At 40.5% G+C, this 17,009-nt stretch overlaps 1 long non-coding RNA gene across 3 annotated transcripts in view; it reads right to left on the minus strand.

Annotated features, from left to right (window-relative positions):
- Nucleotides 1–17,009, minus strand: part of LOC141780119 (uncharacterized) — a 167,956-nt gene that overhangs the window by 138,664 nt on the left and 12,283 nt on the right. The window contains exon 1 of one of the 3 annotated variants that reach the window (XR_012596555.1): nucleotides 6,281–6,389. The exons of the other annotated variants lie outside the window; for them this stretch is intronic. This is a non-coding gene — a long non-coding RNA (uncharacterized LOC141780119). Of the gene's footprint in view, nucleotides 1–6,280; nucleotides 6,390–17,009 lie in introns of those variants that run through there. 3 annotated transcript variants of the gene reach the window in all.

A 17,009-nucleotide genomic window follows, 5' to 3' on the forward strand; every position in this document is an offset into this window, starting at 1 on the left:
TTGGTATGGCGAGCACATTGCTGTAAAGCACAATCAATGAGGTAACAAATAACAGCAACACAAGAGGCTTAAAGATCACCGTATTATTTGTAGCATCCACCACTGGTGATCACTCCCGATTATGAACTTCGAACGCTTGACAGTTTTTTTCTGTTGACCTGATGCAACCGGCCCTGTCACGCTCTCTGGAATATGAGGCACAATGGGGCCGCGTCATCTCCCCTCCATATCCCATGAATAATCCATGACCTCGGAGGCAACGCGAGCAGCGCTGGGTACTCTGAGAGGCTCTCACTAAAACAAACTGTCAAAACAAGACACAAGTGTTTACATGCACTAGACAGAAGGTGGGAAAAGTTACACGACAGCAACACCCTTGGTTGTTTAAATTGTTTAAAATCAATAGTGTATTTTCTGGGAAGTTTAACTTGATTTTTTTTTTCCAACTGTATTTGTCTTCTTACTTAAGACAAATGAGTCAGTGTGTTGTCCAAGGACATTTAGGAAGGACGAACATGTAAGCTGATGCAAGTGTTTCATGCTTCATTTCATGACACAAAATTATGTTCGGGAGAACAAAATACATCATTTGTAGAAAAATAGACCTCAGGGTGCATTCACATTGGGTCACTCTTGTGCTATGAAATACATTTCCTGCCATGAAATTAAGAATGGAATAACACAATTATCATATTATTACCATAATTATTTCTTAATTACATTTCTCACACACGTTCTAGTGTTGCGTTTCAAAAAATGGACTTCAGAGTCAACAGGAGGGTATTTTGTATATTACAGAGACTATGACATACAGTAAGGGGTGTTACTGTTATATGCCACAACAGGTCTTGAAAAGTGACTCATCAGTGTTAAACCTGCAGTAGGCAGAATATTTTTGGCATCGTTGGGCATAAATTCCATAATAAGATTTTAGCATATTGTATAGACATCTGCTCCTCCTCATGGCTCTGTTTTCAGGCTTTAGAAAATCTAGCCCGTGGCGGGAGACTTTGGCCAATCACAGGTCATTTCAGAGAGAGAGCGTTCCTATTGGCTGTTCGTTCAACGGAGGCAGCTGTCAATCACTCGCGAACTCTGATCAAACGGTCAAACTAGGCAACGCTGATCAAATATGAATCAAAATTCTGTTACTGTAATGCCTATTTCTTGCCTCAAATTTTTTCAGAAATATCTTGTAGTGTACCGTTTAGTGGTAAGATGAGAAAGTTTGCTCCGGCTGGTGGGCGGTGCTTGGTATTTCCTCAATGACCTGAACATGGCTGTCGGGTCATAAAACGTTCTCATTTTACAGCTAAACAGTACACTACAAGATGTTTCTGACAACATTTGAGGCGAGAAATAGGCATTACAGTAACAGAATATTGATTCATATTTGATCAGCGCTGCCTAGTTTGACCGTTTGATCGGAGTTCGCGAGTGATTGACAGCTGCTCAGGCTCCAGCTCGGCTCTGATGGGTTGTTTTCCTCCGGAAACAGGACACCGGAGGACACCGAGGCACATGATTTTTTCAGATTACCTGTCTCATGCACTACTGAATATAGTGACGGTTTTATAAAAAATACTTTTTAGTCATATTTGCTCCATTTCTACCCACTGCAGCTTTAAGGTCTTTACACACCGGGTTTTTTTTCCCCACAGTTCAATGTATTTTTTCAAACTGTTGTTTTAGTAATGACAACTTTCACACAGAACGCGAATATTACTATTATACTTTTATATGCTATATATTATTACGTGGCGAAAAAGCGACACACTTTTCTTTGGGAACAACATTGATTTTTTGAGCTTTCGCATCATGAATAAAGGCATCAGCCAATCACATTGTCCGGTTGAGGTGCGCTATATTTATGAAACAACAACACGGAGGCCTCGTGGTCCGAGCCAGGGCGGCAAACTTTATTACTCCTTTCAACTTTGACAAAGGCACAGACCAGATCCACTCTTTCCGTTCTTACCTTTCACAATAAAAGCCATAGATATATAATATTCGCAGGCGAGTATTTTCGCATTTACGTGACGTTTATATGTCACGCCTCCGGTGTGTAAAGGCCTTTACACACAATGAAACCTGGCACCCAAGGTTCATTTTATGGACACACTTCATTCATGCCGTGAAATTTTCAAGGCACGAAATACATCCTTTAAATATAGATGAATTTAGATATTACGCTGCAACTAGCAATAACTTTTATTTACGATTAATCAACTAATCATTTTCTTGATTAATCGTTTTGTCTATAAAATGTGCCAGCTATATGCTTTGCTGTAGAGTAACTGCATCTGAAATAGTTGCCACGGACTCTAGAGGATAAAACTAAAAAGTTATGCGCCTTCCTGAATATAGTCTCTCTGACAGGAAGACTATAATAGCACAGTCATCTGCTTCACCTGGTGTAGAACATTCCTCTGGCAATGACTGTCCCATCTTCCCTCCACATTCTGCAGCACAGCACTGCAGCGCTGGGGAGGTTCACATACCAACTCCCTATAGCACACTTAATGAGCAACCTGCAGAGTGTGTGTGTGTGTGTGTGTGTGTGTGTGTGTGTGTGTGTGTGTGTGTGTGTGTGTGTGTGTGTGTGTGTGTGTGTGTGTGTGTGTGTGTGTGTGTGTGTGCAAAACTTCAACTTTTTACAACTCGCCTCCTCCTCATATTTCCTGGCTGTTTGCCCACACCCACATTGTCATCCTGTGTGCTGAAACCCTCATCGTGTTCGGGTGTAACCATGACGAAGACGGCCTGATTTAGAGCTGATTCAATGTGTAGTGTAGGGTGTATATTGATTAAAACAAAACAAAAAAACATACTTTAGTCATTGAAAAATCTCTAACTGGAGAATTACTTAAAGGAGTAGTTTGACATTTTAAGAAATACGCTTATTCGCTTTTTATAATGAGATGAGAAGAACGATTCTACTGTCATGTCTGTACGGTAAATATGTAGCTGAAGTCAGTAACAGGTTAGCTTAGCTTAGCATAAAGAGTGGAAACAGGGGCAAGCAGCTGGCCTGGCTCTGTCCAAAGGCACCAGCACCTGTAAAGCTTGCTAATCAACACATTACATCTCGTTTAACCTGTACAAAAGCCAAAGTGTAAAAAGAGGGGTTGTGTGCTCGACACTTTCTTGGCTCGGGAACAGTAATTTCCTGAAATCTCTAATGGTTGCCTGGCAACTGCTGCTGCTCCTGGCACGTCACCCTCTGTTAAAGTTTTTATACTTCAGTTTTTGTATAGATTAAACTATCAAGATATAACGTGTTAATTAGTGAGATTTAGAGGTGTTGGCAGGCAAATGTTGTTACCCTAGGACAGAGCCAGGCTAGCTGTCTGTTTCCAGTCTTTATGCTAAGCTAAGCTAACCGCCTGCTGGCTGTAGCTTCATATTTAGCGTACACACATGAGAGTGGTATCAATCCTCTCATCGAACTCTGCAAGAAAGCGAATAAGCGCATTTTCCATAATGTCGATTTGATTCAAGTACGCAGGAAAAAAAAAAAACTTAAAATAACATAATAATAAATCATAAAATTATTGGATTAACAATAAACAAGTGGTCTTCTTTGCCTTCATATAGGTCCAGTTATCTGCTACTCGTTACTAAAAAGAAATACAGTAATAAAAAGAAAGTAATCATGTACACTTATGGCTGGTTCAGACTACACGATATCAGACCATTATAGCCTGACACGGCCGTCATAGGGTGTCGGCTCTGATCGGGAACGACAATAAGTGACGTGCGTTTTATCTTTTGTAGTGTGTCATAGTAGACGACAACCGACGCAGCGTCTCATGACGTCCTGACAGAAAGTCTAGCATGTTTTATTTTTTTTTTTCCAAGGCGTGTTCCGTCACGGCCGTGACTTGCCACACAGGCGCGTACAACTGTAAAAAATGCCGAAGCGAAAGAGGAGCGATGTTGGTGCTGTGATGTGGGAATGTGAAATGGAGGAAACATTTGTGGAGCTATGGCAACAACACCCCATCCTTTTTGTTATTTCCTCGAGGGACTACAACGACAGAGTGAAAAAAAGAATAAAACTGGCGTGAAATAGCAGAGGCACTTCAGCAACCAGGTGAGTAGGCTACTGCCATTAGCATCAAGCTCCCTTCCTGATGACATCACGCATGTCGTGGAAGACGACCAGCGGTGATTCGTCGGGGACGGAAGTGTAGTCTGTCAACAAGAAATTATGACTCTCAATCGCCTTATCTGACATAGGGACCATCGTAACCGACAAAAATATTGTATAGTCTGAACCAGGCATTATTTGAATAAGGAATTAAAAAAAAACAGCATTAAAACATCTTAAGCAGTAAATTCTAAGTGACAACTACTCCACAATAAGGTAATGACCCTATCTAGACTCAAAGTGGACGAGGAGTGTCTCTTCTAATTTGTCTAAGGGTTTGAGGACATTATGACTGACTGATCTTCCCGCAAAAACATACGACTTGCTCTTAATTACTGCTGGACGTTAAGATGAAAAGATCCATTTGTGTGCAAATAGACCGAGTAGATCATGTCCCGCTATTTGACACTGGAGACTACATGGAGGATCATCATTACACTAATGGACAACAGCCATTACAGTGTCCGAGATATAATCTGTCTTCAATTAATGGCTGATACCATGGCGCGCTGAAAACCTCATAAGTGACCCTGTGTCGGCTCTCGCTGTGAGCTTCGCTGTGCTAATGAATGAGATGTTGCTGTGACGTAAAACTGGAGGTATTTTGGTATTTTCCTAAGTGGGTGTCAGAATACAGCAAATCAAAAAAGGATGCAAATCAAATAGATCATCAACCGAAGCACACCGCATAATATGTTCAGTGCAGCATAAAATAAAACCAATTGATTTTTCTGGTTAGACTATAAGTGTAATAGGAAATAGAGAATAAGCAGGATCTATATGCCACCAATAAGTTAGCCCTCAGGGACATGTGACAGGAAGAGAGGAGAGGAGAGGAGAGGAAAGGTTATAAAAGCTCTCTGTAGAATAAAGGAGACTGGCATGAAATGGTGCTTTGGGACTGCAGGATGTAGCCCCCCACCATTTACTTTGTCTAACCTTTAAGCACATTAAAAATCCGCAGTATCCTTTAATAAAACTCACATACTCAGTTTTGCCCTTTCCTGCTGTAACCTCTGTCTGGGTCTTCCTTTCAGGGCAAGCGGCTTTGTCACGAAAATGTTAATAAAGTTGGGTTTCGTTAGAGTCAGGCCTCAGATTCCCCTGAGTGCTCCTGTGTTGTGTGGAATATAGGATGGGGCTTTCTGACAGTACAGCGCAATTAGGTTCCCTCTGTGACAGGAGAGAAGGGGAAATACAACGTGGAATTAATGATCCAGAAAAAGGCCTTTAGTGAGGATGTACGTATATGTGTGTGTCCATTTGGGTACATAGCAGTAACGTAGTAGTATGTAGATCATGCATATTTCATAGTGTAGCGTGCTATAGTGTCCCTCTGCACAAGGTGACTTCTACTGTTATGGAGATAGAACAGTGACAGGAGGGAAAATAAAATCACACAGCCAGCTCCGAAGCCTGGCATCACCACACAGTTATATATACACTTCTTGGCATTGTTTTAGTCCGCTGAAGATATGTAGAGTCATAACGTTTTTATGAAAGTTAAAATATGAGGAAATTGTCCAAGTGTCCTTTGATGCAACTTTCCCGTAACAGTACGCTAATGTACAGTGAAGTAAACCAGGCCTACTTTATATGGTCATAGGAACATTTTGAGCAGAAATTCATTGCTCTTCTCAGCAAACGGTTTTATCATATTGGGAATTCTTTGGTGGTGATGTCACAACAAGCCGTATTTAATATATATGATGTGTAATATAATGTTTTTATTTGGTATATAAACTGTGAGAAGTGGTTACTGAAATTCAAGTCTCTATTTGTCCTGTTGGGCCACTCCAGGCACCAGTAAAGTAAATGCAAGAATAGACGCACATCAAAATCAAGAGCCATGCGCGCTGGACGAGTTAATTTGCATAAAGTTGAGATTTTCTAACTTTATGCAAAGACCCCCCTTACAACCTCGCCGCAACACTCCCACCATGCACTGCGCAACCTTTTCTCTTGCTCTCCATAGGAAATGATTAGCTTTGATAGCTGACACTAGCTGACATGACGTTAGCTCTTGTTGCAGCAAAACTCTGCCAGACCAGAATAACGTCAGCTAAGCTTTAACCGGCCCGGTTCTATGTGACAAAACAACAGCGGAGAGAAACAGACTTAACATACTTAATGTTTGGGTTTCTCCGGTGAACTCAGGGAAGGCATTTCCGTATGGTAGCTGTGTGGTGATGCCAGGCGTTGGAGGTTGCTGTGGGTCCAGGTCAGAGATGTTCTGATAGAAAAAAACAATCTGTCAGCCTAAAAAAAATGACACTGAAAAAAGGGAGGTGGGGGTGGGGGGTCAGGAGCTCAAACAGAGCGTGTCAGACAGAGGGTGAAGAAAGGTGCTGCAGCACAGCCGGTATGAGAAAAGTAAAGCATTTTTTTAACATTTAAGCAAGTAAGCTTACTTGCAAGTAAGCAAGTAAACATGTAGTAGAAACCCAAATTACAAGTATGCACCTGAAATTGAGCATAATGGGTCATGTTTAACTGCAACTGTTCTAGCTCCATATACCACCAGATGACTTGCATCGACAGCAGCACCTTGCAAAGAGTCAAACTGATCTCTCAGGAGGACCTACGACTCTTCAGGAGCCAACAACTACACGTCAATCATCGGTAGCTGCAGTCCAGTCCAATAGAAAAGTCAAAGTTACCTTGGCCTGTTACTCTCCAGCACCCATTCACTGGCAAGAGATAAAGGTCACCTGACAAGCTCACAGTGTGGAGAGAAAACTCTCAACAACAATCACAGACATTCTTGTTTGTAAAATTACACACAAGTAGAGCTGAAACTACACTATTAGTCAATTCATCAATTACTTGATCGACAGATAATTAACTAGCAACTACTGTGATTGTTGATAAACCATTTAAGTCATTATTCAAGAAAGAAAAATTAACAAAAATGTGTTTGATTCAGCTTCTCAAATGTGTATATCAGCTGTTTGTTCTTGTGTTCTATGATAGTGAACTGAATACCGTAGGGTTTGGACTGTTGGCAAGCAACTTGTAGACGTCATGCTTTGGGAACCTGTGATGGAGATTTTATAGACTAAATAATGAATCAATTAATCAAGAAAATAAACAGTAGAGGAATTAAACATGAAAATAATTATTAGTTGCAACCCCTTGCACAATTTATGTAAATTGTATAATATAAAGATTAAACTACATTGATACAGCTTGTATCTTATAGTACCTGTTTATTCAATTTACTGATCATTTTTAACGTATGCTATTGCTCACTAATGCCTTTTCTATCATTCCCAACAATTTGTGTTTTACTGTGATGCAGCAGAGTCTCCATCTATACAGGTGCAATGAAGTTTATGTAAAATTCAATGTACATCACGATGATGTCATGTTTGGGAATTTACAAAAAAGATTAAATCCAAGAGACGCCAACCTTTTGCTTAAATATAGATATTAGCTTTTTGCTTTTAGCTGGAGCACTCAGTGGTCCTCTGTGTGACCTTCACGTCAGAGTGCAGCGGGATTATTAACTAGAATTATCCAAAGCCCTCCTCTGGCACACAGTTTGGGATTTAAGAACAACAGGTATAATCCTAAACATGAAAAAGCCAGCAGCTCTACAGTTTTGGGCCCACACTGCCAGCATACTGTGAAAAAAACAAAGACATCTGTGAAGTCAAAATAACAAGTCAGTGAGAAAAGTACTGGGGGTAACTTGTTTACCACACTGAAATAACAGACTTCTATCTATATAACTGGCCTCAGGACATCCGATCCTATACGTCTCAGAACTTACTTGAGCTCAGTGAGAATAGATCCACACAAGTGATCGCTCCTCTTAAGCAAAACATGGGCACCTTGTCTTCTTATGTCAAGCCACATGTAAAAATATTATTTCTGATTCAGCATTCAAGTCGAATAAGCAAATAAATTATGTTATGACTGTAAATCAAGCATTAACCAGCTCAGATCATTCACCAACGGCCAACTCATCCATCTACACCTCTACCAAAGAGTATAGAAGCAAAGAGGTGAAACTCTGGTGCATTTTTGACAACAGCTGCAAGATGGCGCTGCGGTAGCGCTGCGGTGGCGCTGCCGCCATTTTGGACTGAAAACGCCAATGAGTCCATAGCCATTAATGTATAAAGAAACGTCTGTAAATCAGAGGACAATTTTTTTGAGGTAAATCAATTTCCCAGTACGAATGATTAAATAGCCCTCATTTAAATCATTATGTCCTAAAAGTTGTAAAATTCACTAATAGCTGAATCCAGAGTTTTTTCCCCCGGCATAATGAACGTGCATCAGACCCACAGGACTGCACTGCTCTGCATGTTCATATGACATATCCTGTTCTGCCAGCTTCCTGCTAGCTGTAATAATGGATATATTGGCTGTAATTCATCATTTTTATTATCTTATAAGACACCCACGGGCTGCATGCTATAAGCCTGTACCGTGGCGGATGTATTAACATCTCTGTTCCCAAAAAATCGGCCAGAAGCTAGTAGTGCTAGTAGCATGACATAAACAGAATTTAATGTAGTTGTAGGCTAGTTACTAACACTCAGGGCAAAAGCACAGGACACATCCTCTTATTCATCCATGGTCTGTGGTCTGTTGGACATCGGTTTAGGAGGTCCTTGACATGAAAAAGTTTAGATTGCTCTCAAAATCTGTGTGCTGGATTTTCCATTTATGTCCATCGCTCACTTTATGGACGCGGCCGTGAAAAAAGTAAAGTATTAAATAAATAAGTAAGTAAATAGTTATAATAGCATGCATATTTATAATATTTTTATCGTTCAACACAGGCCATTTCGGTAGAGACATTAAAAGTATGACAATAGAATAGAAATCATTTTGTTTTAGTTTTGTACGGCCTTTTGTAGGCGAACGTATTACCGGCGTCCGCTAGACGCTTTCAGTCCAAAATGCTAGGCGCTGGCATTGCAATAGAACAAAGCATTGACTTTCAATTCTTAGCAATATACGTTCTTTGCGTTTACTGCCACCCGCCTCATTTCATTTTGGTATCACTCAGGGTTCTCTATCCTGTCTTGAACTAGTCCCCAGTACTACAGCAACTCAGGTTCTACATTCCTTTCACTGCAGCAATAGAACTTAATTTAAAATCTTGCCATCTGACTACAAAGTCTTGAGAAAGAGACATGAGATCCTCTGGCCAAAAACTCCTGTCTGTTGTAAGATGTAGCAGTAAATGTTCAGGCTATCTCAGCTGCCGCCCCAAAATCAAGACATTCCCTTCCCCTTCCCTTTTGATCTTCTCTCTTTATTGAAGCTCTCAAGAGTCAACTTAAAACACACTTTACTGGCTTTTGACTGTTTTGACTTTTGTGTCTGCTCCATAGTTCATATATATCTATATCAATAAGTATTGGTTGTTTGCATTCACATTTTACTTTTTAGAAAGATGGTTGATGCATCTCAATGAAAACAGTTAAATTGTTTTTCTAATTAAAAAAAAAAAAAATGACACATGGCTATCAGAGATTGCACAGTGACTCATGCACTCACACACAGATGACAGTGTGGCTGCTCCATGCTAAGATGTGTTGGGAATTTAAATGTGTATTTTGGAGCATCTGATAAGACAGCTGCTGAGGATATTGGATGTCATAAATACTAAACAATAAGGTGTTTGTAATGTTACCCTGATAAAAATGATGGAGCGAGTGACATATTGGTACTGAAAGCTTGCAGCAATCAGAACACAGAGTAGTCATACGGTCCTTGACATTGAGTCCAGCAGTTGTTTGCCTGTCAGACGATGAAAATGTGGTAGCACGTAAATCTGTGTGTGATATTGGCAGAGCAGTAGTTTACCATAATCCCGGGACATTTTGCTCTGACCAGTGTGGACGGGCCAGGTTATAATCCAAGGTCACTTTATCACCCATATCTGGTAAAGCTTATCTTTATGTTGCATAATGTTCACTTTTGGGGTTTTAAGTGATTAAAACCGCTGGAATAGTGCTGTCAAGAGTCTCGTTTCACTGGTCACTTTGTTTGCAAGTGTTCTTAAGCACTATACCATCAACAGAAATGGTGTGCACGGAAGCTAAATCCTTTTATTGCAAAGTCGATGAATAAAAAATAGAAACAAATCTTCCTAGAGATTTTCTGTCTGAGGCAAACCACAGAGGGGAGCCTGAACAAAGATCAAACAAAGGCAAAAAATAGACAAAGGAAACAGGCAATACAAGCTTAGAAAGGTTGTTAAAGTATATTGTGGAATGTGGATACAACAGCAGCGCTTGTAGAAAAAAAAAAATCTACACCATCATGTAATCCTATAGGAAGAACATTGAGAGAAGGCTATACAGAGGATTATATTCTAAACTGTAGCATCTAGTAGCTATATGAGAGTCAATGACAAAATGATCCTATCCTACATTAAAGGTGCAGTGTGTAGGATTTGGCGGCATCTAGCGGTCTGGTTGCAGATTGCAACCAACTGAGTATCCCTCCGCTCACTCCCCTGTTCCAACATTGCAGTAACGTGAGCCACCGAGTGCAAAACCGTGGTAACGCCATTCGCCTCGCTCAGAGGCCATCCTTGCAATAATAACACTACTTTAGGAGCAATGGAAGTCAGACGGCGGCTGGCGGTAACACGGTTTTGCAATCACGTTAATGCAGTTTCACAAACGTGTCGGAGAACTACGGTGGCCTTCAGGTAACGTAAAAAAAAGGAAAGGCTCTCTCTAGAGCCAGTGTTTGGTTTGTCCGTTCTGGGCTACTGTAGAAACATGGCGGAGCAACATGGCTGACTCCGTGAAGAGGACCCGCTCCTTATGTAGATATGAAGGGCTCATTCTAAGCTAACGAAAACAAGATTCTTAGTTTCAGGTGATTATGCACTAATGAAGACATAGTTATGAATATTACATTCCATTTCTGCAAATAGGATCCCCGAAATGTTACACACTGGTCCTTTAAATACTCCATAAAAAACATGTTTTTGATATTAGGACCAACTTAAACATCAATGTACATCAAGTCATTGTAACCACTATAGTCTGCAACCTCTTCATAAAGTACACCTAAAGATCATTTCTATCACATTTACTTGAGCACTATTACCTCAGCTATTAGTGTTCTGTGTGTTACCTTTTACAAAAACAGCAGTATACATTTTTTTTGTCTAGAAAAGATTGTTTCCTGCAGTGTCAGTGTAAATCAGACAGATATCCAGGGGAGACATGACATGCCTTCCTCCTCTGCATCATCGTTTCTTTCCTCAAACAGCAAGACATTTCAACCAACAGCCTGCTGTTAATGAGAACACGCAATTGCTTTTAGCTCAGTTTTGATGTGTATAATACAAAATGCTAACAAGATTGCACCCCGCTAACCCCTGCTCCCTCTCAGCTTATTCAATGCCAAATTGCTTCTCGGCTGACTCAGTTTCATCAATCACATATTTATGAACAAACATGTCGGCGACAGCCACATGATGTAAATAGACGGCGCCTAGCAGTGTGATTAGCGTTCACTAAAACAAGAGGCAAAGCAGCACAACCCATATTGGATATTTCCTGCATCAGTTATGGGATGCAAATTTATTTTCCTTCAAACCAATTGCTAATATACAGTTCCAATTGCAAATTTGCCCTCAATAGTCACAATCTTTGAGCTGACACAAACCCTTAAACCCCTAAACCTGCATGCTTGGCTCATACTATGCCTGCATAAAACATATATGTTAACAAATATGTGAAGGGTTACTTTGAAAACGTCATGATATCAATTCATTTACACAAGAAATTAAAATGATCCAGTAATAATTTCATCCTTAGAGCTTCTCTTACAATGAATAAATCCGCCCGATATCATGTCAAAACGTGTAATAGACCCGCCGGTTCACCAGAGGAAAGCGTGTCAGTGTCACGTTTTGCCTCGTGAATATTACAAACGTGTATAAAGGTGCAGTACCAGCGGGGGCAACACAACCACTTAGTTAGGTTTAGCAAAAATGTGTTAGGCTTAAATTAAGAACTTAGTAAAATATGTACGGAAGCAACTTAATATCGGTACGGAAATCACGTGACAAACGTCACAATAAAAACACGTGACAAACGTCACTAACGTAACTTCCAAATAGGTATGCACCAATCCGACTTTTTTAGTCCCGATACCGATAGCGATACCTGGAATTTGGGTATCGGCTGATACCAAGTACCGATCTGATACCAGTGTTTAATGAATAAGCTGTATGCCTCACTGTGTGGAAGTGACTGGGATCATTCTTTAATGTGTAAAGCAACATTAGACCTGACATAAAAATTGCTTTCCTAACTTTGTAACACAAAAAGTGACCAATAAATACATAGATATATAGTTATTTAATTGTTCTTTAGTATTAAAATAATAAATCGTAAACCAGCAACTCGGTAAAAAATCTTCAAAATGAACAGAAATTAAAATCAAGTGTAAGCTACAGTTAAAATACAGTATATAATGTAAATAGTATATAAACATAGAATTTAATTGAATAGATCGGCCCCATTGTCACCGATATCCGATCCAGCAATTTGAATCGGTGCATCTCTATTTCCAAACGCAACACCGGTCTTGAACACCGGCCTCCTGTGTTTGCTGGACACATCCACTTCCCCTCCTGCCTGCATTTACATTGCGGTCAGTACAGATTACATGACGTGAAAATGACAAAACAAAAAACAAAAAGGGCGTTCTTATTACACACTTTTATCTTGCGCAATATCGTGTCATTCACATGCCTTTTCGTACAACTGAATGGATATACATTTTAGCTCCTAAAGCTCATATAATTGAACTTTTGTTTTTGACGGTACTGTAGGACGGTATAGGAAAAATCAGCAATAGTGTGTGCGAGCTGCGGTAAGCAAGCAGGCAGTAATCTCAGTTGCTGTGACTCACTAACCTTTCCTTTATTTAAGTCTAAATGTGCCCCTCTCAGTACTTTATGTGCTATTATTAAAGTGAAGGACAGCTCATAAAAGAAATTGTTTGTGAAGCATAAAAAAAATCGGACGATTTCTTCACAAAATGGTTTCAGTACATCTGAATCTCAAACCAAAAGCACATAATAGGCCTTTACAAGTGTGGAGTGTATGGGCCATGTGCTCAGGAGCCCATCTCCCAACAAAAAAAAGCGCAGAAATAATAGAAACCCTCTTCAATACTGTAAGCCTCACAATTCTATAAAAACACAAGAGGGCCAAACCTTTCAAATTCAGACAAGAGGTAGCATAGTTCTAGGTAGCGCACATATTAAATAACCGTGTTAATAAACCCTTCATTGGGCCTTTCATCAATTCACACCATATAAAGTTGTGTTCCTTTATGCCGCACTCTCTCTCTCTCTCTCTCTCTCTCTCTCTAAATAACAAATGGGTGCTGAGCTTTAACAAATTAATCTATTCTGTAGATGAGAGGGAGTTGGTACATGATGAATCACACCGCCACCCACAAAGCAGCAGACTCACACAAAAGGGTGCACACAGAACATAAACACACATAAAGAGCAATGGGGTGTCCTTGGGGAGTTGGCCAACATAACTGTTGTGGCTTTCATTCAATAGATGACTCAGTCCTCCTGAAAACGTGGTCACACGTATTTATTCGTTTCCCAACAAATTGATTGTGTTATTTAAATTACCTTTAAAAAACAGGGTTAATCAACTGTACAAATGTCTCGGGTGTAGATGAGATAGGTGGCGGTGATCTTTTGTTGAGAATACAGACAAATAAAATTGTCTAATCTCTCGAGGATTATGTTGGTGCATGAGGGGTTGATTGATATTGGTGACAATCCGTGTTCCCGAAAATCCCTTTTTCTGAGTCATCTACAGGGCTTGAACATGGTGGTCAGCCTTTTGAGTGATAGACCTGAAAGCTGTTAGACTTAAACTTGCCAAGATTGCGACACTGACTGGAAGAGTGAGGAGGCGATTCATCCAAACAATGTGGAGCTTTAAAGCCATGGCTTGCTAGGTTAGTGAGTAAGTGAGTGAGTGAGTAAGTGAGAGAATGTGTGTGTGGAGGCACTAGCGTCAGCAGCATTCTGATCTTAATATGCTGAAGAACTGAAGTAATCAATCTGCTTATTATCCACCTTAAAGCTTCCAGAGAAGCAATATGCTTCAATTAGTGGCCACTTACAAATGTTTAGAGGTGAACTGGTCTCACATTACAAGATCCTTAATGCATAACAAGTGTTGCAATGTGAGGTTTTTCATGTTGTCTGCCCCATATGGTGAGAACATCCAAGCCCGTATAGGACACTCAAAATGTGTGTCTGTAAATGTGTAAACACTAGGGTTTTAACTACCTTTAAAAATACTAGCTACCTTGTTTTGTTAACTTCATAATATTATCTGTACTCTGTAAGTGGGCGAACATGTCTAGAATGCATACTTTGTCTTAAAGGTGCTAACTGGGAGATTGGGAGCATTTCTGTTTTCTTCACACGGCTCTCAACATGGCTCTCAACATGGCAACGGCTGAGCCGGGGGCTCGTAGTTAACAGTGCTAACGGCGCTTACAGTGGAAACAACGGCAATAGTGCTGACAGTGCTAACTGTGTTAACCTGGGGAGAACCAGAGGGTGAGGGCTACGCTTCCGTGACAACGACGTCAGTTGGGACGACGTTATCAGCTGTAACCGCGGTATGAGAGCAGTGCAGAGCGGCGGCCATTAGCTAGCTCTGTGGGGCATGCTCACATACACGAACATGTACTAAAACAAACGCGTCGCCGGCCGACTATGTCAACAAAGCAGAGAGAAGCTCTGATTACAACACACACAGAGGGAGAGTGACTTCGTTCTCTGCTCAGGTAGACATTACTCCTCTATATCTTTACATAGCAAATAGTTGTTTGCTGCTATATCAGTGCTTTGGATATCGTAAAGAGCACCTTTAAATTGTTTTCTGCTGCCACAACTACAACCACTGGTTTCTCCAACAAATACACAAGGACCGATTTCATCTGGCTCTAGTCTGACAGAGCTGTACCCAATTTTCACCAGAAAGTTCGCCTGTAAACAAAGTTGGACCGATCGCCTTATATACAATAAACACAAGCCTGCAGACACAGACACAATGACACTACGGCTGCAACTAAGGAATATTTTCCCAAAGTCCAACATAACATATTGAAATTGCTTTTTTTTAATCCAACCCACACTCCTAAATTCTAAACATATTCAGTTTATGATAATATATGACAAAGAAAACCATCAGCTCCTTACATTTGAGAACCTGGAACCAATTCATGTTTGGAATTTTTGTGTGAAAAATCACTTCAGTTATTGTGTAATAATAATGGGTTGACTAATTGTTTCAGCTCTATAAATGACACAAACACATCCTATACAAATGTATAGATCCCAGTGCTTTCCTCTCATCATTACAGGAAGCAGAATTAACATGATAGATGCTTGGTTCAAATTCATCACTTGACCATGCTTCACCTACACACCTACGCTGATCATCCACAATTATGGTAAATGAACATCAAGATGAGTCATTATCTTATATAAACTTCTTTTTTTTTTTTTTCATGATTATTGTCAAGGTAGAATTGAAATTCAGCTCCTTTCCTTGTTTCCAGTTGTCACTCCATCTAAAGTCTATTCAGACACAGAAGCATTGTTCTTTTGTCACAAAAGGCTGTGATGCAATATTATTCTCAAGGCTCCCTGAATGCAGAGGGTGGCGCTGACAGCTTTCATCTGTAAATCACTCTGAGGCTCAGCTCTTCTTGCTTACAAGAAGCTGGAGACAGCAGTGCTTCACTCTCTGGTTTGTGGTGGGAAACATCAAATATGCACAAATGGGAAAAAGAAAACACATTACTGACAACATCCCCATCTCATTTACGCTTTGATCAGGAGCAAACAGCGGCTTCGACTCAGACTCTAGCAAATGCTATACTGTAGCACAATACAATATGTGGAAAATAACACACACAGGCACAAACATGTAGGCACAGGATAAATCCACCACTGCTAGTATTCACTGCTTCTTAATCAAATTATGGACTTAATGTGGATATCTTTCCCTCGACTAGAGAATGCGTACAAACGTATGAAAATACATCATTATTTCTCTCTGGTATACTGGATTTGTAATTATTAGTCTTGTCAGGTCACAGAAAATTGGAGACCATTTATGTGTTTCTTTGGTATCAACCAAATCCAAAAACCTTTTATTATCACAATAACCAAAATGTCAATGCCATAGACTGTATATAAGAAGTGGACATATCACCGTGACGTCCCCCATTGGTTTGTGGACTGCTTGAAGCTTGAAGATTTGAAGCCTTGAGTTCAGCATTTTGGCCGTCACAATCTTGTTTTTTTGGAACGAGAAGTGATACGAGAGGATGGAGCTAAGTACAGATTTCACACACACTGGACGAGAGAGAGTTGACAGACAAGACGATGGCGGAGGATTTGGTGTCAAAGCGAAAAGCAAATCGCCTATTTGGTAATACTACGGATTTAAACCTAATGCTATAAGGGAACCATAACGTTAATAAGGCAATCGCCGTGTGGAGGACGGAGCGGTCACAGCTGGTGTGCGCAGTGGAGCAGCGGCTCAAGGTGGAAACCTGCAGCCTTGCAGCGGAACCTCTACCGGAGAGACCAGACACACAGCCATCCGACGTTAAAGATCAAAGTTAGCACTCTAGATATATTGAGCGCCGCCTTTTCATGTAAAATGTCCGGTGTAATCGGTAACACCAGTGTTGTCACGAGTTTATTAACCGGTGGGAAAATGTCCTCACCGTCAAATCCCTAGTTCTAAGACGAAACCACAGACGACACCCAGACCGGACAACGCCGAGGTAGCGACCTGTC

The sequence above is a fragment of the Sebastes fasciatus genome, chromosome 13, assembly GCF_043250625.1.
Source record: "Sebastes fasciatus isolate fSebFas1 chromosome 13, fSebFas1.pri, whole genome shotgun sequence".
NCBI classification, from domain to species: Eukaryota; Metazoa; Chordata; class Actinopteri; order Perciformes; family Sebastidae; genus Sebastes; species Sebastes fasciatus.